Source organism: Lathyrus oleraceus, chromosome 2, assembly GCF_024323335.1.
Source record: "Lathyrus oleraceus cultivar Zhongwan6 chromosome 2, CAAS_Psat_ZW6_1.0, whole genome shotgun sequence".
Classification (NCBI taxonomy): Eukaryota; Viridiplantae; Streptophyta; class Magnoliopsida; order Fabales; family Fabaceae; genus Lathyrus; species Lathyrus oleraceus.
In genome coordinates this window covers 152753569-152777929 of record NC_066580.1, presented here as the reverse complement: position 1 = coordinate 152777929, position 24361 = coordinate 152753569, and the positions used below count along the sequence as shown (strand labels likewise).

General features: G+C 39.9%; 1 pseudogene; it reads left to right on the top strand.

The window, feature by feature from the left end:
- The first annotated feature begins 23035 nt into the window (after positions 1-23035).
- LOC127122369 (uncharacterized) overlaps positions 23036-24361 on the top strand; it is a 42535-nt pseudogene continuing 41209 nt past the window's right edge.

The window sequence follows — 24361 nt, the reverse complement described above, 5'->3', positions numbered from 1 at the left end:
TTATATCCGGAAAATCCATCCATAAATGAGAAGACATTGAATTTAGCTGTATTATCTACTAACATATCAATATGTGGTAGAGGAAAATCATCTTCCGGACTAGCCTTATTCAAGTCTCTATAGTCCACACACATTCGGACTTTTCCATCTTTCTTAGGCACGGGCACAATATTGGCCACCCATTGAGGATATGTAGAAGTCACCAGAAACCCCGCATCAATTTGCTTCTGAACTTCCTCTTTGATCTTTATTGCCATATCAGGATGAGTTCTTCTGAGCTTTTGCTTCACAGGCACGCACTCAGGTTTCAAAGGTAGGAAATGTTGCACAATATCAGTATCTAGACCAGGCATGTCTTTGTATGACCAGGAAAAGACGTCAACATATTCTCGTAGCAACTCAATCAACCCCTTCTTAACAAACTCTTCCAGGAGTGCTTCACTTCTCACACACAATCTTCAGACCCCAAATTGACTGTTTCCAGATTCTCAAGATGCGGCTGAATGATCTTCTCTTCATGCTCAAGTAAACGGGTAATCTCGTCAGAAATCTCTTCAACATCATCTTCTTCCGCCTCAAATACAGGGAATTCAAAGTTGGGAGATGGTGTTGGGTCATTATGTTCAATGGGTTCGATCAACTTACATAATGTTTTTGGATATAAAGAGCTTTAGAACTCAAACAAGGCAAATCATTATGCAGATGAAAAGATTGATTTTATTCTATTTTTTGAGGTTTTATGTGATCACCAATTTCATGCAAAAGCGAAAAGGGAAAGTAATTGGAAAAACAAACATTTAACATGAACCTATTGAATGAAAATATCATTGTATTTATGCGCCAACAATGTCATCTCTCCTCCTTTTGGCATGGGAGAAGGGTTTTTAAACACAATGAACATTACTTTGACTTATGCATAACTGTTGGAATATCCACAGTGACCCAATTATTGCAGATCCCCCCAGGGATGACGAAGTTGCCAGAATCCTCTTCGTCCTCTTCCAAGATGGCAGCAGCCTCCTCGTCTTGACTGGTGTGGATGAAACCTCCACTCTTGAACATCCCTTGCATATTGGAAACCCCAAAAGAATAACCTATGCCAGCCCGGGACTTGTTGTCTTTTAACTCAATCATTTTCCCCAAACCCGCAGTTGCACCGTGCTCAATGGCCAACTTTGCATCTTTGTAGGAAACAAATGAGGGAATTCTCTTCTCAACAGGTTCAGCAATGGATAAAGCTTTAAAGGAAGTTCCAACTTCATCCTCAGCATCTATATATGAGAAGGAAGACAAATGACTAACCAGGAGAGCCTTTTCTCCCCCTACCACCACCAGCTTCTTATTCTTCACAAATTTCAGTTTCTGGTGTAGGGTGGATGTCACGGCACCAGCCTCGTGAATCCATGGTCTGCCTAAAAGACAACTATACGATGGGTGAATATCCATAACCTGGAAGGTAATCTGGAAATCACTTGGTCCAATTTTGACTGGGAGATCAACTTCACCAATCACCGTTTTGCGAGACCCATCGAAAGCCTTCACAACTACTCCACTCTGCCTCATGGGAGGCCCTTGATATGACAGCTTCGCAAGAGTGGATTTCGGCAATACGTTTAATGATGACCCAGTGTCCACCAGAACATTGGACATCGCGTCGTCTTTGCAACCCATAGATATATATAATGCCAAGTTGTGGTCTCTTCCCTCCTCGGGGAGATCAGAGTCACAAAAACTCAAGTTGTTACAATCGGTAATGTTTGCAACAATGCTATCAAACTGTTCTATCGTGACATCATGATCTACGTACACCACATCCAACACCTTCTGCAGAGCTTCTCGGTGTGGTTCTGAATTCAAAAGTAGTGATAACACAGATATTTTGGATGGCGTTTGTAGAAGTTGGTCTACAACGTTGTACTCGCTTCTCTTGATGAGCCTCAGCATCTCATCACAGTCTTCTTTCGTATTGCCACTCAGGCCAGCAAAAGCAGGAGTTTTTAACGTAGAGGGGGACTTAACAACAAGTGTCGGGTTCGGAGTGCTCACAGCATTCCCAATCGGGCGCTCAACAAAATCAGCATCAACACTTCCGCGAGCATCAGCTTGAGGCTTCAACGGTGCTGAAAATACACGACCGATGTGGGTCAAACCGCTAACATCAGCGATGTTAACAACAGATGAGGAGGGCAAGGACACCTCTTTCCCATTTTCCATTGCCACAGCGTTGTGGCGATAGGGAACCGCTTTCTCAGAGGAGTATGGTACAGGTCTGGCTGGTTTGATGACGAGAGCAGGAGAAGCCTTCTGCTTGCTACCATCATACTTGATGACAACAGGCTCAGGTATCCGGAATACCGGGGAAATCACATTGACTTCGAGTTCATCTTCATCAACATTTCTATTTTGAAGGATCTCAATGACTCCTTCGTCCAACATCTCTTGCACATCTTTGCGCACCTGGCGACATCCTCTCTGATTGACAAAACAGACTCTGCATCTATCATGCTTATGTTCATAATGGCTATAGTCACACAGCAATCTATGCATCTCAACCAGCGATTGTCGGATATGACTGACATATTTCACCTTGTACTTGCTAGGGAAGCCCTGGACCATATTGACAGACTTCCCATGCTCGGGCAATGGGTTCTTTTTCATATTTGGACCTACGTCCTCGAAAAACAAAATCCCGCTCCTCACAAGGTCTTGCACCTTGGTCTTCAGGGGATAACAGTTCTCTATGTCGTGTCCAGGAGCACCGGAATGATACACACAATGAAGCTCAAGCTTGTACCACCACTGGGGGTTGGCAGGTACAGCGGGAGGGTCTCGCGAAGTGATCAGCTTTCTATCGATCAGCGACGGATAGAGTTCAGCATAAGTCATCGGAATTGGATCAAAGGTGACCCTTTTCCTCTCATAACTGGTGTTGGCATTATTATTGTTATTTCGAGGCTGATAGGCCTGCTGTTGTGGACGTTGTTGTTGTTGATATTGTGGAGTTTGCGGTTGCTGATAATGTTGAGCTTCCCTGAAAATAGGTGCTATATGAGCCACCTGATGCTGATTGTTGACTGGGCAAGCAATCTTCCTCTTCACAGAGGGTCTTCTTTTGACATGGGAAGACACGGCATGTGCCTCTCCCTCCTTCTTCTTCGCAAAGCTTCCATATCTCTTTGCTGAAGAGCCTTCGTCTCGAGTTAAGCGTCCTTCACGGACCCCTTCTTCCAATCTCATCCCCATATTCACCATCTCGGTGAAGTCTGAGGGAGCACTGGCTATCATCCTCTCGTAGTAAAATGAGATCAAGGTCTTCAAGAAGATCTTGGTCATCTCTTTCTCCTCAAGGGGAGGCACTATCTGAGCGGCCAACTCGCGCCACCTCTGGGCGTACTCTTTGAAGTTCTCTTTCTCTTTCTGGGACATTGCCCTCAATTGGTCCCTATCAAGAGCCATATCCACATTGTATTTATATTGCTTGACGAAGGCCTCGCCAAGATCGTCGAAAGAGCGGATGTTCGAACTCTCCAAACCCATGTACCACCGGAGAGCGGCACCGGGCAGACTGTCCTGGAAATAATGGATGAGCAGTTGGTCATTGTCAGTTTGCGTCGACATCTTGCGAGCATACATCACAAGATGACTGAGAGGGCATGTGTTTCCCTTATACTTCTCAAAGTCAGGAACTTTGAATTTAATAGGGATCTTCACGTTGGGCACAAGGCACAACTCAGCAGCACTTTTACCAAAGAAGTCTTTCCCCCTCGAAGTTTTCAATTCCTTGCGAAGCTCAAGGAATTGGTCCTTCATATCATCCATATTTTCATAAACGCTCGGGCCCTCAGATGGCTCAGAGTGGTAGATGGTATCTTTGACCCTTGGTAACGTGTGCATGACGGGAGGTGGCACTGAAAGGACCGGGCTAGATGTCGACAGAGAAGCAAGGGTAGGGGCGAAACCCTTTGGTACGAAGTTGGGGGGCATTCCCCAAGGGAAACCAGCTGGCATAGATGGCGTAAAATGAGTCGTTGCAGCAGGCACAGTAGAAGTCACGATCTCAGAAATGACCGTCCTCTGGGGAGGAGTTGATGGAGTTGGAGAAGATTGGCTCTGAGCGGCCAAGAATGACTCCATCAAGGCAGTCAACCTGGCTACTTCCTCCTTCAGTTCGCGGTTTTCTTGTTCTAGATGATCCATCAGTCTTGAAGAATTGGCTCTGGTGTAGTACCGGTGAGTCAGCTTGTCTTCAAAATAAATGAAGAACACAGAGTTAGACCAAAGGATAAGAAGCCGGGAACAAAACCTGCTTATGCGCATGATGTATGCAATGCTCGTGCATATGATTTGTTTTTTTTTATTTCAAAGGAACTTTAGAGTCTTATTTGCAAATTTTGGAACTATTAAACACTTATCATATATGAAAGTATCTTGTCACTAATATCTGGAAAATAGTTTTACATTGAAGAATTACAGCATGGGTAGCTAGACAAAAATATAAGAGAGAAGGAAAATGATCATCCCACGGGTCCCTAGAAACAATCGTCCAAAGCTCGGGATACAGGAAGATAAGATGCACGAAGCCTCTTCACCTCCTCCTCATAGGCTGCCTCCATATCTGCCTTCTCCTTGGCGAGTCGATCATACTGCCTCCATAGACTGAGGAAGTAGAGAAGTCCATGCATCATTAGGATCATCAATAACCTGATACTCGAGAAACTCAATCAAAGCATCCTTTTCCTTAATCTGCTGAAGCAACTCTTCTCGTTCACGGACCCAGGCACGTGAACGGTCTTCGTCTCTCAACTCCTCTACTCCTTGGTTAGGGACGGTTGAAGGCCCAGCCATAACCAAAGGTGTAGGTCTTGGATACTCGTAAGGCATGAGATACTCAGACGCTCTCTTCCTAACCCAAGCAGTGTAAGGTTCCAAAGCGACACAATTCTTAGGACCTAACTCCTTCCTTCCTTTCTTATGAATCTTGCGCCAAGCGCGGACCATCCTAGCTTTCAAGCCTTGGGGATCTTTACCCTCCTGAAAGAACACACCCTCTAACAGAATGTTATTAGGTTTATCCTTTAGGGGGAACCCAAGCTGACGTCGTGCCAAAACAGGGTTGTAGTTAATCCCACCACATGTACCGAGAAGAGGTACATTGGAGAATTCACCACAAGAGTCGATAATCTGCACACCATCATACACACGATTGTACCAAGAGATATCATCATTAGTGAGAGACATAAGTCTCGTGGACCACCGTAGACATCCCTTGTTCTCCTTGAAGGCGATCGTCTGTGGTAAGTGAGAAATAAACCACTTATACAACAGAGGCAAACAGCACACAATGGAACCACCACCCTTTGCATTCCTCATATGCAAAGAAAAATAAGTGTCACCCAACAGAGTCGGAACGGGATTAAGAGTAGAGAAAATCCTAGTAGCGTTCACATCCACAACCTTGTCGATGTTGGGGAACAACACTAACCCATAGATGAGAAGTACAAATATGGCCTCAAAGGCGTCCTCACTCATGGCCTTCCCATACATAATAGCTTGAGCAACGAGGAACTCATAAGGGAGGCCTTGAATTCCACCTTTGGTAGTCTGAAGCTGTACTTCTTTGTCTTTCCATGTCTGAAAATTTGCAAATAGACCTCTTAAGTTCCTTGAAAATTTTCCTCATTATTGATAATATGGATGCAAATGGGTGCATGAATGCATGAATGCAACAATCACACACTCAAGGATCAAGCAAAGCACACCAAAAAAAGGTCATGGGATGGATCATGGCACCCTTAATATCAATCATCCATTTTGGTGGATTATGGTTTACACCTTATCAACACCCAAGTTCCATTGATATTAATGATACATGAACGGATCAACCACGAATCAAGGGTTTGTTGCGAGTCACGAGCATGGAGTTTCGGTTAAGAATCACCCAAAGGGAGTGTACTAGGGTTTAACCTGCCAAACATGTTCTACAAGAATAGGCCAAAGGGAGTGTAATATTCTTATGATGTAGTGCGAAAGTCGTTCAAGTGTAATATTTGATACTACATCATAAGAATAGGCCAAGATGGGCTTGGTAAACTAAGGTCCTTGGCTTTTAAGGTCTATATTGGAAGGAGTAACGTCTAACCACAACTACTTGTGTGACATTATTGATCCCAACATGACCTCCACCAAGTGAATGGACTTGCAAGTCAACTTGCTAAGGAATAACTCCACACAAGTCAACAAGACACTACGCCAAATAAGGGAAAAGAGGGCGTTTTTTTTGGCCTATAACAGCGCTTTAAAGCGCCCTCTAATCTGGCGCTGGCATAGGTAAAGACAGCGCTTTTTTTCCTAGTGAAAGCGCTGTCTAAAGTGGCTCTTTAAGCCCTTTAAGGGCCACTTTAGAGGGCGCTTTTTCAAAAAAGCGCCCTCTAAAGTGGAAACATTTAAGGGGTTTAGAGGGCGCTTTTACTAGAAAGCACCCTCTAAAGTGGAAACTTTTAAGGGTTTAGAGGGCGCTTTCCAGTAAAAGCGTCCTCTAAACCCTTAAATGTTTCCACTTTAGAGGGCGCTTTCCAGTAAAAGCGCCCTCTAAAGTGGGTGGTTATTTAAATTTTTTTTTTTAAAAAGCGCTATATTTTTTTATTTATTTTAGACAACCTGTATATTGAAGCAGTACACCCAAAACTATATAATTTGAAGCCCTTTTTCACACATTGCATTCAACAAGCCTTATATACAACAATCCATACATATACAACAATCCACTGATATATAATCGTTTAACTTCTATATACAACCAATTCATAACTTAAAAAGAAATAAAAATAAGTAGCAAAAGCATCTCTGAGATATATGTTTTTTTTCCTAGCAGCAGTCTTCTTAGCAACAACCTCTTTTTGTTCAATATCAATAGCATGAACCTAAAATATCATAAAATTAGTTAGGTGATGTATAAGATCAAGAATTAACATTTTCTATGCATAAATATCATATAATTGTGTTTATACCTTTTTTTTTGATGCAACTGACTCGATTTGCTGCGTAATCCCCTTATATTTTTGGTCCCTTATCTTTTGAAGATAGAATTGATATTTGTTTAGATGGACATGTTCCATTGTCGTAGAGGGATACTTTCAAATATCCAGCATCATCATCTACGCGAATGAGGCTTGACGACAATGGAGCATCTCCATCTAAACAAATATCAATTGATACTTTCGAGTATCCCTTGCCCCTTGCACGGATGATTGACTTCATAATAGCCATTTTACCTGTAATAAAGAAAACAATTAAAATCAGATGACAAATGTAAAAACAATTAAAATCATAAAAGTCATTTTACCTGTAATAAAGAAAACAATTAAAATCATTTGACCTGTACCTTTTTCACTAAGTTCTCTTTCTTTTCTTGGTTGGAATATGTTCTACATGTCTCTTAACAACACGGACGGTTGGATTGATCCAAATACCCTCATTATGATCATTTCTAATATATGAATCATTTGATATAATATTCTCATCTTGATCATTTCTGGTGTAACACCTCAAAATTTGCCCTCCTCTCTTGGGACTAGTTTAACACATTACATATCATTTTTAGGTCATTAGGCATTGCATATTGCATATCATGTGGTTACATTGTGCAAGTCATTCTCCCAAGTCTTGGTCAGAAGATGAGGAAGTCAAAGTGCAAGCTAGGGTTTTATTGACTGATTATTGGCCATCTGAGGATTGGGCTATAAATTAGGGTTTTGTGATTCTCGAAGGATATTGGTCTTCATCTTGTTTGAAGTGATTCATCATCATCATCATGGCTTGTTATCATCAGAAGAATCAAGTGATTGGAGCACATTCCTTGAGATTAGGGTTTTGACCACTGGTCAACCCTAATCAGTTGCATTGGGCCAGTCAGGGCATGATCAGGAGATGGGGTCTATGATGGATATGGGGATCATTCTATGATTATATGGAGATTATTGAGGCTAGGGTTTCACCCTTGAGCCATTTCACCAGAAGATTGGAGCTCAGATTGATCAGTGCATGGCCAAATTCATCTATCAGTTAAAAAAGTCAACTATGGTCAACTGTGCATGATCTGATAGATTGGGAGGTGGAAATGAGTTGGATACACTTCATTCATGTTGGAACAAGTGTTATTTGACATTTCAAAGCTCAAGAATGGAGAAAATCAAGTCAGGACAAAGACTGCCAAAAATAGAAAGTGACTTGTAATGGAAGTTTCCAAAAATGGAAAGTTTTTGACCTCAAAATTACATGTCCAAGGAAGCTTCAAATGAAAATTTGTTCAACATGAAAGTTGTAGATCTTGTTCTAACCTTTCCAAAAAGTCCAAGAACTTGAAAATCCCATGTATGGTTGGCAAGTTATGGTCCATTCAATTTCAAAAATGACCCATAATCAGAGGGGCATAACTTCCACATGGAGTGTCCAAATTGAATGATCTTTTTATGCACAAACTCCATTTGACATGTACTTTCATGGTGCATAATTGGAATTCATCAAAAATGGTCAATGCAAAAAGTCAAATTTCAAGTGTACAGTTAAAGATCCAGGGGCAAAATGGTCCAACTTGTGAAATAATGGGAATTTTTGAATGGGGATTTTTGTAACACCTCACCAATGCTATTTGGAAATGGTTTGAATCATCACAACAAGTCAAGGTGCAATGGTTGAAGAATTCACTTTTGAAATGAACTTGAAAATGCATAAAAGTGCCATGACATAGTGAAATTGCAAAATATACATCCAATGGCCATGGGACAAGTTGCAACAGCTCACACATGTCATTTTGAGAGTGTGTGAGCTGTCAATGAGCTGTCACAAAGCCCATAGGAAAATACCATTTTGCCCTTGGCTTTGAAAGTGACATTTTGCTAATCACTTACACAATTGGCTAATTAGGTGATTAAGGCTTGATTAATTGGAGGTATAAGTTCCTAATCCTAACAAACTCCTAACAGAAATCACAATTCCCAAAGATTCAACAAACTTTTGGCTCCAAATTCTCCAAATTCTTCAAGAAGCTTCAAGAACAAGATCCATTGGAACTTCTTCATTTCTCCACCAATTCTCGAATTTCTTTTTGCTGCATCTTCCTTGGATCTCCTCCTTCAACTGTTTTGGTATAGCAACATCCAAATCCTCAAGATCCGTGACTGTTGACAAAGTGTGCATCAATGGCTTTTGAAGATTCCTTCCACTAGAAGCAAATTCAATCGAACCTAACACCTCCAGTCAACTCACCTATCATCATTCATCATCTGTTTTGGATCAAGGAGCTTCAAAAGCACACGAATCATCACTGCAATCTCCAGGTACTTCAAAATCGAATCTCATGAATTGATGAATGTTTATAGGCGTTTGAAAGAGTGCTCAATGTAGTTTATTATGATGCTATTAGTTTGTGAATTGATGAAACATAGCTCGAGTTATCTTGATTTGAAGTTAGGATGTGGAAACCTAAGTTGCTCGATTCAGGAAATATAGGAAGAATTGGACAAAACCATTGGCATATTTATAATCCTGACATTGAGACCTTTCCAACGAGTATTAGTTTGTAGATTTTGGTTAGGGTTTGATGTTCATGTGTTCGTCCCCAAATCTGGAAAATGTTGATGAAGATGATGAGATTTCTGGAAAATAAGTCGTGTTTGATCCATTGTTTTGCCAAGCCAGTTTGAATTCGTGTTTTGCGCCAAAACCAGCCAATCACGCGCATCCACCTCAATTATTTAAACGCAGCGTTTTGGCTCCTGCGCGTTTAATTACTGAACTGCCACTGATTCCATTTAAATTAAATAAAACATTCAATAAATATTACATAATTCATTTAAATCTTAAAAAAATTCATAAAAAAATAATGGAAAGACCAAAAAATATGAGGATTTTTTTGTTAGATCCCATTTTTCCTCTAGTTTTTTATGGACATGATTTTGCAAGTTGTGCATGGAAGAATGTTGACTTTGCCTAGGGATGTTTGACTTGTGTGCATTTTGTATACATTTTACCATTTTTATTGTGAAATGCTCATACCATAAAAGAAATGTCTAAAATTTTTTGTGGTGATTCTAGACATGTTGCTGGTGATTTACATGTAAAGTTCATGATTTTTGGATACCTGTGGAGTGAGATATGATTTTTTGAACTTAGGTGTGACAATTTGTGTCACACCTAGCTAGGTCAACTTCATGAATATTTTTGCCTGGCCTATGATTGTTGAAATGGATTGAAATTTTGCATGTATGATTATTGACATGTTGAGATGTTATGTGAATTTTTCTGGGATTTTTGGTTGCATTTTCAAATTGATTGATAATTTTCTTCACTGTTGGTTCATTATGCAACCTTGTGTGACACATGTTTGTATATCTTGTGTGAAATTCTCATATGGTTTTGGATGAATGTGAAATTTGGTATGCTGGTTGTAGACACATTGTAGGACATCACTGTTTTTGTCCCATTCATTTCTTAATTGTTCTCACTCTGTTATGAATTTTTGAAGTGAATGCATGTGTTGATACCTTGAATTGGCTTGAATAATTGTGTCTGGATTTCTTGATTTTCATTGCCCTAGTTCCTTTTGTCCAATTGAGCTGAAAATTGACATGCTATACCCTGAATATGTCCTGTTTAGGTGTGAATTATTTTAGGATTTTTGGAATTATTTTGGTATGCTTTTGATGGAATTCATTCTGTTTGGACATTGGATGTTGCATTTGACCTAGTTTGTACCATATTGTGCATGAAATGAGATTGGTAAATGATATGAGCATGGGATCAATTGCATTTGCTTTCTATTTGCATTAATTTGGTTTTGGTTGAGAATCCCTTGCTGTTTAGAATTTTTTCTCCCTTTTGGACCCTAGGCTTGGCCTAGTGGTCCAGTTTCTCACATTTGGTTTGACTTTTCAGGATGAAATGCACAAAGCTTAAGGAGAATGATTCAAGTCAATAAAATTGAATTTGTTTGATGTGGAGAAATAACATAACTTTGTTTTGTAGGTTGTGAAGCTTGAGCTTGAGCTTGTAGCTTGCATTTATGTGCTTGTGTTGTTTGTATAGTCTGATTGATTAACATTTGCTGTTTATTGTTTGTCTGTCTGAGTACTGATGATACTTGATTGATTTCAGGTACATTTAGTTGCTTACAGTTCTTTAAGAACTTGCTTGCTGCTGCTTGGTTTTTAAACCACTTGAGGTAGGACTTCTATTCTTCATGTAGTCTGGAAGACCTGGCTTGTTATTTGGCCAGGCAACTGTCTGAAGTCCTCCTTAAGAGGCGATGTTTGTGGTTGTTTACATTTGTGCCAAGCAGGTAAAGACCTCTATGAGGCAATTGGTGGATCAAAGGGATATGCAATCTATCCCCCACTATTCTGTGAGTCGTCCCTCTGCTCACACGGCTGTGTGTTGATGCATTGGGACACAAACCCAAGATCTTGTGCTGTTGCACAATCGAGTCAGAGTCTTTGAGCGTAGAAGGGTCCCTCCATTCTGGACCCACGCTCCTTTGTCTGAAGCTCTCCCTGGTCAGGGATAAGAGCTGTGAAGTCTAATCTTCACTCACCTTTTCATCTGCTTCACCTTAGCCTCGTAATGGCAAGGTTAAGAGCGAATATTACCCATGTACAGATGACTTGCCTAGGCAGTCAAACCCATTGTGTGAGCCTCACTTGATTAGTTATAGTGTGTGCTATGTGAATATTTGTTTGAGATGTTTGTTTTGATCTGTATGCTTGTATGCTTGCTTTCTTCCTGGATAGGATTAGCTTGCAGTTGCGCAAGTAGGTAGAAACCTGAACATAGGGTAATGATGCATGACAACACTAGGCTCGAGTCCAGCTCCCTGGTAGTGTGTCTTCCCCTTGGTTTCTGGCTAGAGTTTCGTTCCCTTGAGGGGGAACTACATCGCCCTGATCCTCGTTCCAGATGAGGTATGTAGGCAGGAGGTCGTGCGAGACCTCTCCGGGCACTTTCTTTTCTTTTTGTGTGTGTTTACCTGTTATCTGTTGTGTGTTTGGTTCGGATGCCGACGTAAGTCCAGTGATTGGCGGTCGGGCTCCACGTTGCCCTCTGGCGTGTGTTTTGGTTCGGATGCCGACGTAAGTCCAGTGATTGGCGGTCGGGATCCACGTTTGCCGTTTTGTGCGTGTTTTGGTTCGGATGCTGACGTAATTCCATCGAGTGGTTGTCGGGCTCCATGTTTGCCATCTGTTTGTGCGTTTTGTGTTGTTTGGCGTGCGTAAGCCGAACTACAGTGGCTCTGATTCTCGTTCCAGACGAGATATGTAGGCATAGGATGCGATGTCCTATCGAGCTCCCTTCTCTTAACCCCACCTGCGTTCCCCTGTGTGTGTGTGTGATGTTTAGCAACCTTTTCTTTTCTTAGAACGTGGATCCCGTCGAGTACGACGGACGTGAGGGGTGCTAATACCTTCCCCTTGCGTAACCGACTCCCTTACCCTTTCTCTTTGGTCGCGAGACCATTTCCTTTCCAGGTTTCTCTGAGCGTTTCCTTTCCCTATCTTGGGATAAATAACGCGCAGTGACGGCTCTGTGTTGTGTTTTTATTTGAGTCCCGCCGGTTGTTTTTTTCGCGGATGCGACATCTGGTAAACGATTCAATCTCAACATTAATATCACCTTGATCTCCAGTGTTTTCATCAATTACTTTGTTGGAAAAAAGAACTATAGACCATTTCGTACTTTTCGGATCATTGACATAGAACACTTGTCTAGCTTGAGAGGCTAGAATAAAAGACTCATCTTTGTATCCCACCCTATTAAGATCCACTTGCAAAAATCCTGACTTATCCATTCGAATGCCGTTATTATTTTCAACCCACTTGCAACCAAATATAGGAATCTGAAACTTCTCATAATCAAACACCCAAATGCGCTCGATAACACCAAAATACGACAGATTTGCAAATTTGGGGTTTAAGTCCTTCACACTTGATATGTGCATTGCTTCAGCTACCACGGTGACACCACTATTCTGCATAGTACTTTTATCATCTTGTTCTTTGGTATAAAATGTGTATCCATTAATCGCGTATGCGCTATAAGAAAAAACATGGAAACTTGGACCATATGCTAAGCATCTCAACCTTTCTGTTATTGAAGCGGGATCTGAACAATACTTTGAATAAATATGATCCTTAAACCAAGGTATAAAACATCGATTGTGCTCTCGTACTATCCAATTTTCATTTCTATTGGGATTTAAACCTCGGAGAACATCCTTGTGAATTTCAACATACGGCTCAACCTCATTCTCATTGTGCAGAACATACAAATGCATTTGATCCCGTTCGACCCTTGATACTGCCACGATGTATAACTTCGTTACTTTTCTCACCATGCAAATTCCAACATGTATAACTTCGATCAATTCCATGCCTCATTAGATGCGATGTCAACTGAACTGCGTCAACCTGTTTCCCATAACAACAACCCAAGCAAGGACATATCATTCTACGGGGGTCTTCGGCGTGCACAACGGCAAACTTAACGAATTCTGATACCCCATTCTCGTACTCTCTCGACAATCGATTGGAAGACATCCATGTATTATCCATTACTAATTAGAATAAACAAAAAACAATTTCAGAAGAGTTCAAACACATTCGGACCTAGGTTTCTAATGATACTGGTGTTGACACAAAATCATATGTTCATAGGTCGTATAACCCTAACTACTGGGTAATGTAGTCCCATTGCATGCGCTATCATGGTCACTAAAAACCAACCGTCAATTTCCTAATAAACCCAAACTATTTAAATGACTATGAATATTGAAACTTTACAGGTCGAAACAAACGTAGCATAGACAACAATAACATAAAACAGAAATTGGGCAAAGCTAAAACAAAGCAATAAGATAAAACAGAAATTGGGCAAAGTGTGTACCTTTGATTGGTAGAAGGAGGAAACGCGCAGTAATAATGTAGATCTAACAGAGGTGGAAGGAAAACGCCTTAGAACCCTAACGTGAAAAAGAACGAAAATAACAGATAGTGAAATAACAAAACGCGCAGTATGTTATAATTTTAATGTTTACTAAAGGGGACATTAGAGGGCACTTGTGGAAAAAAAACGCCCTCTAAAGGGGGCCTAAGAGGGCGCTTATGGAAGCGCTCTCTAAGGCTTTCCAGAAGCGCTTTATAAGCTGGAAATGCACATGGAATTATAACAGCGCTTTATTAAAAGCGCCCTGTAAGGGTAACCTTAGATGGCGCTTTCTAAAAAGCGCCATGTATTGTTGTCCCTCTATCTCCTCCTTATTTTTTCGTTTCACCTTAGAGGGCGCTTGTGGAAAAAAAGCGCCCTCTAAAGGGGGCCTAAGAGGGCGCTTATGGAAGCGCTCTCTGAGGCTTTCTGGAAGCGCTTTATAAGCTGGAAATGCACATGGACTTATAACAGCGCTTTAGTAAAAGCGACCTCTAAGGATAACCTTAGAGGGCGCTTTATAAAAAGCGCCATGTATTGTTGTCCCTCTATCTCCTCCTTATTTTTTCGCTTCACCTTAGAGGGCGCTTTATTACAAAAGCGCCCTCTAAAGTGCGCTGTCTATTGCTCCTTATTTTTCGCTTCACTTTAGAGAGCGCTTTTGTAATGAAGCGCCCTCTAAGGTGCGCTGTCTATTCCAGTTTTTGGCGTAGTGAGACTATGCCATTCTCCTATCCTAAGTGCACTCGAGTCCGGGTATAGAACTCATCTCACAAAGATCACCAAGCATACAAGGAATTAATATTCAAGCAATTCAATCATTACATACAATACAGTAATCCCAAATTGCACAAAAATATGTCACAAAAAAATAATACAATACAATACAACAAATATGAAAAGTAGGCAAAACCCACTAGGCAAATTTCCCCAGCAGAGTCGCCACTTTTCTGTAGCGGGGTATTCGTTACCATTAGAGATATTGACTAAATCTAAGGTAAATCATACAAGTCGAGTCGCCCCCGCACTTCTATTTATCCAAAGGAATGGTTAGAAAGCGAACAAAAACCTAAAAGTTTTATCGAATCAAAAACTAGTAAAAGAGAGTCAGAGATCTGGGTAAGGGGGTTGGTTATGCAATGGGAAGGTGTTAGGCACCCAAAACATCCTAGGTACTCCTAGGGAGCCCTTTTCACATTTGTTGTAAGGTTGTTATTTTTGTGGAAAAAAATTGTTTGTGCAAACATGATTGAAGAGATGAGAAGAGAATATACAAGTTATTTACATTTTTGTGTTTGGATGGATAAACCCATTGCCTACGTACCATCTTAAAAAGATTAGGATCAAAACCTTGTAGTTCAGGGTAAAAATCTCAAAATGAGTTGGTGAACTGATTGGTCCAAAAGCCTTAAGGTCTTTTGTTATCCAAGGAAGAAAACTCAACCTAAAACCACAAATCCACCACGTGAGGATAGCTTCAACATGCTAGTGAGGGGTTAACCCTATAATAAGCATGGAAGACTTATTGTCCATCACTAAGGATATAGGTAAGTATTACATCTACCTCAAGGATAACTCAAACCTAATAGCTAAAGGTTATGAGAAAATTTTTTGATTAAGAAAGTGGTCGTTGAAACCACAAAAAGACATTTGAATGGGTTATATTTACCGATGAAAAGTATTTACAAAATGGTCAAAGTTGACTTAAAGATTCAATTCAAAATAAGTATTATGAAAAAGAAAGTTTGAAAATCAGAAGCATAAGGCTTAGGTTTCTAATGTTGAAAACAAAGGTTAAATGTTTGCACAAAAAGTTTTGGCTTGGGTTAGAGTGGAGAGAAGAAGAAGAATGGCTAATGTTCTAAACATACAAGAGGTAAGAGACAAGAAGCAAAACCACAAATGGAGTTCCTCTCTTGAGATCATATTGATGATCCATGTAGCTTCCATCCTTTGGAATAAGCAATCACATAAGCAAAAACTCAAGCAATCAACAAACAAGTCTCTTAGCAAGCTCCTCAATGTATCTTGGATTCCTCTCCGTTAGAAGTTCATGGTAATGATTCCTCAATTTGGCTCAATGTTGGGCTCCCTAGCACAAAGACACACACATCAAAATATTCTATTAACAATTAAAGAATGGACAAGAGGGAGTTTAGAATATGGCCCTTTCAATATTCAACTTCAAGCTTTAAGCACTCTAAAGGCATGAGGCCTAGTTGCTCTTTGACATTTAAGAATTCTAAAGGCATGAGGCCTAGTTGCTCTTCAACTCCATTAGCTTGGGTAAAGTCCTAAGATCTAAGTCCATTTTGTCCAATTATTTGCATTTGGTTCACAACAAACAGACAAACACAAGCACCAAAAGATATATTCACAATTATATGCTCAAGTGAGCAAAAGGCAAATGGCATTAGCATAAACATGTGCTCAAGTGAGCAAAGGGAAAAGCAAATGAATAATATGTACAAGAATAGTAAATTGCATAAAAGTAAAGTGCAAAAAGTAAATGTTAATGGTTAATGATTAATGTTAGTAGTTAGTGTGCCATAAAGCGAATTTAGCGCTATGTTAAGCAATCGTAATTGGACTTATGTAGAAGTCACAACTATCTGAGGCCGGTCAATAATAATGTAGGCAAACAACACAAGTTAGAAGTCTTGATTAGTGAACCAAGTTCCAACAACTTGCCATGCCAAAAAGAAAAAGAGAATTGATCTTGTATTGGTTTAAGTCCTTTGCATGTTTAGGAAACAACCTATCCTTAATGCAAAGCCATTCACTTGATCAACTGATCAAGATGAATTAGATTTGAATCAAGGGAGATTAAGTCTCCCTAGTCAACGTTCACTTATCAACCTTTAACTCATTGATCAAAAAGAAAGAAGAAGAAGAAGGAGATGAATAATGGATTATGAAATGGAAAGATTAAAATGTATAAGGTGAGATAAAATGTACCACTCCATGTGTGTTGACCAATGACATTGAGGATCATGGTCAAACAATCAAAAACAGAAGTGAGATGAAGATTGAAAGTCAAGAAATGAATAGAAATATTTTTTGGCATTTTAATATTTAAAATAAACTTGAATTAAAATAATAAAGGAAGGTCAAACTTCAAAATCACTTCAAATCAACCTTGAAAGGTCCAAGTGATTTATCCCAAGTTCAACAAGGTCAACCAAAGTTTGACGAAAAAATTTAGCATTTTTTAAAAATCAGAAACTATTTTTAATCAATTAAAAATGAATAAAAATAACCTAATTGAACTAAAAACTTAAATAAATCTCAAATCAATTAAAAAATTGATGAGAATATTTTTCATAGATTCATCATCATTCAAATAGGTTAGGAAAATATTTTTGTATTTTTTGAATATCAAAAACTATTTAAAATGAATAAAATATAACCAGAAAAGAGAAATTCACAAAAAATATCAAATGACAAAATAAAAAATATTAAAAATCATATTTAGAAACTAGAATTTAAATGGAGAAGAAGGAAATTGGTCCCATATTTTTTGGATTAAAAATAAAGAAGTTTTGAGTTTTTTAAAATAAAGGAAATAAAAGAAATTAAAACAGAAATTAGAAAATTCAAAAAACAAGGACCGTTTGATGGAACTCATTAATTGACGTGGCAACATCTAATGGTCTAGAAGCGTGTTTCCATGGTAGGTCAAAGTCAGCAGCGAATCACATGGCATTAAATCAAGTAATCCAAACGCATGGCTGAGATTAAAATGTAGGATGTGCATCCAACGATCCAGATTGAATCTGGCATGGTGGACGGTGGCCAGCGCCACCGTCTTCTCCGGCGAGCACTCAAGCTCCGGCCAGAGTTGCAGGTCCTCCAAACTCAACCAAAATGCACGATCTAGGTACCAAATTAAAGCTGGGGTGATGTACATCACCCCTGTACCATCCATTTCTGCTCTAGATCTCCATAGTGAGAGAAATCAGAGGTTGAAACTTGATGGTGTTCATCATGAACTTGTTAGATTTTGAAAATTGAATACACAACAATGATGCCTCTATGGAGAGGACTTCAGACAACACAATAGCCAAGCAAATAGATCAAAGAATAGTGAGTTTCGAAGAAAAAACCAATTGAAGAGAACCTTTGAATTATGGTGATCTGAGTCTGCTTCCTTGCTTCCTTTGGCCAAACAGAGCTTCAATGGATTATGAGAGAGAGGTCTAGGAACTTTAGATCTAGAAATTCAACCAGATTTAGTTGAATTTCAGATCTGAGAAATTTGAATGAAAATGAAATAGTTCCTTTGGTGAGAGGTTTGGTTTTCAATTCAGCAGTATTTCAGGTTGATTCATGGATGGAAATTGAATGGAATGATGCTTCTATTTATATATGGAGAGGCAAGGCAAGTGTGATCAAACTCATGTGCATGAAATTGGATCCTCCATGCATAGGCCTGTACAGGCGCATGGAGGGTCCAAAAGCAAGTGCAAATGCAAGCTGATATCATACCAAATTGAAATGGACGTGTACTCTGAGCTGCAATGGCTTGTGCAATGAATTCCAACATGTTATGCACAATTATGCTTAAAACTTCTCCTCTTCGAAAATGCCATTTGCTAAATCCAAACATGAGCATGTGAGTAATGGTTGGAAAGGTCTTGATGTAAGGAACAAATGTTATGGTGGGCAAAAATCCATTTGAAGTGTGGAAATTAGTGAATTTTGAGTTTAAAGTGTAAGGTGCAAAACATGCAAAGGTGAGGATTCCAAATTTGGCCAATGTTCAAGCCCCTCTGTTTTGATGATGCAAGCCTCAAATAAAAAAACCTCCAACATCAAAGTTGTATATATTTTCAAGACAATAAAAATGGACTTAAATTCTGCATCATTTGGATTTTTGATGAAAGAGTTATGGGCACTTGAAGTTGGACTTTTTTGCCTTTCAATGCATTTGGTCCAAAGTGACCTATAATTTTTTGCATTATCACATGTATTTCCTTTGAGATTTTGAACTTTTGTTCAACGTAACATTTGAAGTAGACGTCTTAAGCTTTCCAATGCATTTGATACCACCTCAAAATCATAAAAAAATGAATGAGTTATGTTCTTGGGAAGTTAACCCAAAATTAGGGTTTCAGTCAAAATGACCTATAATGTCTTGGAATGGATGATGACCTTCCAAGCTTAAAATCAATTTTTGATGAACATGAAAGTTGTTCATATTGTCCTTAAGAACATGTTTGCTTTTGGGATCATCTCCATTTGACCATCACATAAAATGTTAGGTCTCAGTGCATTTCAAAATAGTCAGGTGAATTGACTGATCAACTTCTCAAGTCCATGACTCATATCTTGATGAATAGATGATTGAAGGCACTCAAATAAGCTCAAATATGTATGGAATTATGAATTAAGGAACTTCCCTTGATTGTATTTGATCATGGGTTGAAGTTGCTTCAAGAGCAAGGCATTGTGGATGATCTGATGAACTAGGGTTTCCTTGGGGAACAAATCTCAAACCCTTTGACTTGCTTTGATCAAAATGATGAATTGAGATGCTAGGGAGGCATATTTGATGGATGAGAGCTTTGGGAACCATTACCATGCTTGCTTTCCTCTTCTCTTGGCCATATCTTTGCACCAATGATCTCCTTGAAGCTTTTGACCTTGTGATTGCTCAAGCTATAAACAAAAGATGTTAGTGACATATTTTTGTGCTTTTGGTTAGTAAACAAAATAAGAAAAGCAATAATATACAATTCAAGCATGCTTGGGGATCTCAAACCACTCACAAGAGGTCTCACCCAAAGGTAAGGGGAACCAAGATGCTTATGATCCTTGAGGCAATGAAAATGCAATGTTATGATGCCATGAGGGATCTTAGGGTCAAATTTGGGGTCTTACAGTTACGTGCAAAGATTGGCATGAGATATTACCCTTCGCCTTGCATGGGTACCGCACTTCAGTATGTACATCGACTAGGGCAACCCCTTATTCCCTTGTGTATGGTATGGAAGCAGTCCTACCTGTTGAAGTGGAGATTCCTTCTCTAAGAGTCATGTTGGATGTCAAGTTAGACGAAGCTGAACGGATTCAGACAAGGTTCAATGAGTTGAGTCTTATCGAAGAGAAGCGAATGGCAGTCATTTGTCATGGGCAATTGTATCAGAGTCGGATGAAGAGAGCCTTTGATCAGAAAGTGCGTCCTCGATGCTTCCAAGTCAGAGATTTGGTGTGAAAAGGATCCTTCATCCTCAGACAAATCACAGGGGCAAGTGGACTCCTAACTATGATGGACGGTATATTATCACCAAGGTTTTTGATGGTGGAACCTTAATGCTTGCAACTATGGATGGTGAAAACTTCACTTCCCCTGTGAACTCAGACGCAATTAAAAAATACTTTGCATAAAATAGACCCGTTGGACGATAAAAAGAATAGTCCAGGCAAAAAAATGGGCATCCCGACGAACCAAGAAAATGAAAAAAGGTTCGGGCAAAAGTTAGGGATAAAAAATGAAAAAATTGTACACCCGGTAAGTTGAAAACCTGAAAAGGCAACTTAGGCAAAAAAAATGGGTATCCCGGTGGATTGAAAACCCGAAAAGGGCGATCCAGGCAAAAGTTAGGGATTAAGCGAATGGCTGCGTTCTGAGTAGTTCTGAATATCATCTCGTGTCGATAACCGGAAACTTCTGAAGGATAGGAAACAGTCCAATCACCTTTTTTCGGAAAGCTGATCATCTGGAGGATCTTGAAGATGAGCGAATCATAGAAAATTGGAACCCGATAGAAATCCATTTCACATTACCATTAGATTAATTTATGTTTTTATCTGTTGTGCAATTACCTCTTTCCAGGGATTGCTTCCTGATGTAAATACCTATTCAGAGGCCACTCAATCAATAAAATCATGTTATTCAGTACATCTCTGTGTTCATTTTCATTTTACTATTTTGTTTGCAAAAATGACGTCCGAATTTTTGATAAACATTGCATCATGAAACATAAGAGCTTTACAGGTACGTGCTTAATAAACATTGAAAATTTCTGTAAATTTTAAGTGCTTTGGATCGTCTATTCAGAACAGGTACACTCGGGGCATTTCCTTAAGGTCCCATCAAATGATCGCGGATGTTTTTCCTCAACAGTTGGAATTTGGTATTTTATCCCTGCAGAGCTGGTCCGAGCGTTGGATTCTTCAATCCCCAGCAGGCTCTCACTGTTGTACTTCCCCAAGCATTTGTTTCGGATTATACATTCCCCAGTAGAGTCGACCGTGTCTGACTGTATATCCCCAGCGGAGTTGACAGTGTCAGACTGTATATCCCCGGCAGAGTTGACAGTGTCACATTGTATCTTCCCAGCAGAAGCGGATGCTCCTCAGAGTTCGATGCCAAATCGATGATCTTGACGCTAGACTCATGGTCTCTTTCCTTGATGTAAAATCTCGGTACCGTATCGGTGTTTGCTTCCCCTGCTGAGTCGTCTCTCTCGCAGATTATGGTTGCCAGAACCATTGTCGCTTTCCTCAGCAGCAAGTTTTCAGTGTCATTCTCTCCCCAGTCAGAGCCTCGATATTTTGTTATTTGCCAGAACACCGTGTGGCGGGTCATTTCCCCACAGAGTTCTTTGCGCTGTGCATCTCCAACAGCCTTGCCAGGGTCCAGAAGATGGTGATCATTTCCCCAGCAGAATTCCTTGCCTCAGTTTGGCGTTCTCTCTAATCAAGCATTTCGCATCCCTGCATGTAGAATCATATTGCATTGCATCCTCCCAAATTGCGTAGCATTTCCATTTTCATGGAGCATTACGCCATTGAAAAATTCAAACATACGCATGTAAAGCATAAGGCATTCTCGGTATCCCAAGTGATAAGCCAGAAGTTGTTTCTAGTACTCAGACTGAAGATTGTTCATGACTTATCTTTATTATTCCCAGCAGGGGTCGTTGGCCCATGCGCCGCCTCAATTATCATTTTCCCTATTTCTGCTGATGCTGACAGGCATGAGAGTTTCCGGTATTCAGACCGAAGTGGCATTCAGGCCGGTTTTCCGATGTTCAGATCGAAGAAGTTTTCGATGTTCAGGTCGACGCAACTTGTGGCATTCAGGACAAGTTTCTGGTATTCAGACCGAAGTGGCATTCAGGCCAGTTTTCTGATGTTCAGATCGAAGAAGTTTCTGATGTTCAGGTCGACGCAACTTGTGGCATTCAGGCCAAGTTTCCGGTATTCAGACTGAAGTGGCATTCAGGCCAGTTTTCCGATGTTCAGATCGAAGAAGTTTCCGACGTTCAGGTCGACGCAACTTGTGGCATTCAGGCCAAGTTTCCGGTATTCAGACCGAAGTGGCATTCAGGCCAGTTTTCCGATGTTCAAATCGAAGAAGTTTCCGACAATCAGGTCGATGTAACTTGTGGCATTCAGGCCAGTTTTCCGGTATTCATACCGAAGTGGCACTCAGGCCAGTTTCCCGATGTTCAGACCGATGTTTGATAATCTAATATCTTCCGATGTTCAGATCGAAGAAGTTTCCTACATTCAGGTCGATGCAACTTGTGGCATTCAGGCCAAGTTTCTGGTATTCAGACCGAAGTGGCATTCAGGCCAGTTTCCCGGTGTTTAGACCGATGTTTGATAATCAAGTATCATCCGATGCTCAGATCAAAGTCATTTCCAGTATTCAGATTGATGAGCGGCATTCAGAAAGTTTTGGATGCAAATCAGTTTGAGAATTTAAAGGGCGAATTGAGAAATTGCATGTTTGAAAAGTTATAGCAATTATTGATATGGAGGCGTGCAAACAATATTTATCTTCCCTCAATTTATGGTGCATGAAACTCCAGGGAAATCATTACAAACTTTCCTTATTTTTCTTCCAACACGCCATCGTCTCTCTCTTATCTACTTCATCAATTCCATTCTCTCTACCTTCAGTAAATTGTCCATCATTGTTCTCGTTTACTTTTATCTCTCTACATTCAATCTCAACTCAAAATCTGTCATCAAGATATCTAAACCTTTTGGCTCAACGCCAAGAAAAAGCACCAAAGATCAATCGACCTCTACGATTGCTTGTGCTAATATGGATCATTCAGATGTAATAATTGGTGTCGGTCCTCTCTCCATTGTTCCAAGACATGTTCCTACTAAAAGGAGGGCTAGAACACCTACTGCGAAAAAGGCTAAGCCTTCAACTATAAGTAAATCTTCTAACCCCTCTAGGTCGGTTCAAATTCCTTCTAGTGAGATTAGAAACATTGAGCCCTTTGTTGCTGTCAAAAAACCTCACTCTATGACTAGCTTATATCTTGATCCTAATAAAACCATTGATGTCGAACCTGGTGTTGTTGCATTTGTTAAAGGTTCTATTGTTCCAAAAGCAGTGGGTAATATTGAATCAACTGAAAAACCAGGCTCTGAAAAACTAGGATTTGACTCTGGAACTGTAAGTCTAGATAACCCTACATCTAATAAGATCCTAGGTCAATCTAGTATGAATGTTGTTGATAAAGACATTGTTGATAAAAGTATTTGTGTGTTAATCTCTCAAATTTTGGGTGTAATACCCCAAAATTTACCCTTCATTTTTCCTGGAAGCATGGGATTATGTTTTACACTTCATTAGCATCATATTAGGTCATACTCATTGCATACTGCATTAGTGACATGGAGATCAGGTTTTGATCGATCACTCCTTAACAGAAGGAGCCCACACAAAGCAAGATTGAGAATTGAACTTCATTTTCTAAGTATACAAGTCTCAAGGGTCTCAGGGGGGTCCAAGTATCTTATTATGGTCCTCAGTTCATCAGTGAAGGATTCAAAGCTATCAGAGTGTTCATCTGGATTTAATCAGAAATTAGGGTTTCATGGCTACCTGCAACAGGCAATATTTGGTTGGAAGTAGAGGATCTCATCCATGTCATTATTAGAGAGCCATCTTGGCCTAGGAAGATTCACAATTATCTCAGAAAGATCCATTGGCAATCAATGCAATCAGTTCCTGATCATTTTGCCCTAAAACTAGGGTTTGGTGTAAAATCAGTTTATTTCTGATTCTTTGGGTGAAACTCTTTTCCATGACCCTCCATATGTCCGCAAGGGTCTACATACAAAAAATCAGCTCTTTATTTGAGCTAGAAGTGTTTCAATTGATCAATGGAATCGGAAATCAGATAGTTTGGGAAAAGTCAACTGTGGGGCCAGAAAAGTCAACTCCTGACATTTTGAGAGTGGAATCTCAAAATCCATGCCTAAGGGATACTACATGTGAAATTTTATCAAGGTTGGATCATGGATTCATCATTTAATCAGGAATTGGAAAAGTTACTTAATTTGGAAATGGTTGACTTTCCATTTAGGGCAAGTTTTCATGATCGTTGCACTCACTTTAAGCCCATTTTGCATC